Source organism: Cynara cardunculus (genome assembly GCF_001531365.2).
Source record: "Cynara cardunculus var. scolymus isolate 2C chromosome LG 12, CcrdV1, whole genome shotgun sequence".
Lineage (NCBI taxonomy): Eukaryota > Viridiplantae > Streptophyta > Magnoliopsida > Asterales > Asteraceae > Cynara > Cynara cardunculus.
In genome coordinates this window covers 37474113-37475124 of record NC_037539.1, presented here as the reverse complement: position 1 = coordinate 37475124, position 1012 = coordinate 37474113, and positions in this window count along the sequence as shown.

Genomic DNA, 1012 nt, shown 5'->3' with positions numbered 1-1012 from the left:
AAATTACTTTTATGTATCTAGTATTGTTTATTGATACATATTACTTAAAATTTAAGATTATAAATAATTTTATGTAAATACAACTTATTAAAGCTTCATTTTTAAATTCGTGTAACTAAACGGAAGATAAACGTAATCAAATACAAAATAAACATCTATTTTAAATATAGAAAATCTAAAATATAATTAAGATAATCATTGAGTTCTAACAAAATATTTAATTATTATCTTTATAAAAAATTATATTATTAAACCAAAAATAAAAAAAATGAATTAAATAAATAGACAAAAAAAATTTAAATAGTTAGTTTGATACTAATATCAATATTTTTTTATTTTTTATAATATCTTCTTTCAAAGATAAAAACATTATCGTTTTCTCAAAATCACATAAAATCACATTATAATATCGATTAAAAAAACAAAACATTAAAATCGAGATTTATCTCACTGCATTATACAAATATCCTTTTAATTAAATTTATTATCAGTTTGGCATATTTGTAAAATGTGGAGTTGAAGTGATGATATGTTCATAGATTTTTCAACGGAAAAGCAATCAGCGTCGAGTCGCCGCGTGTCATATATTCTTTACATATCGCGTGATAAACGCGTCAAAATATCGGCCTTTTGCTGTGTATGTATTGTCAAATTTTGTGGTTGATTCAAGAGTAAATTACCTTTTTCATCCTTACGGTTTGTTATATATTGCTGTTTTAGTCCCTGTGTTTTTAAAATTATAATTTTCTATCTTTATAGTCTATCTATATTATATTATAAAGAATTTAACAAAAACTCTTAAAAATCATTTTTTATGCATAAAGTACTGTATATTGATGCATATTACTTAAAATTCAAGATTACAAGTAATTACGCATAAGTACAACTTATTAAAGCTCCATGTTTGAATTCGTGTAACTAACTGCGGATAAACATAATCAAATAGAAGATAAACATCTCATTTTAGAATATAAAAAATCTAAATATAATTAGGATAATTATCGAGTTCTAA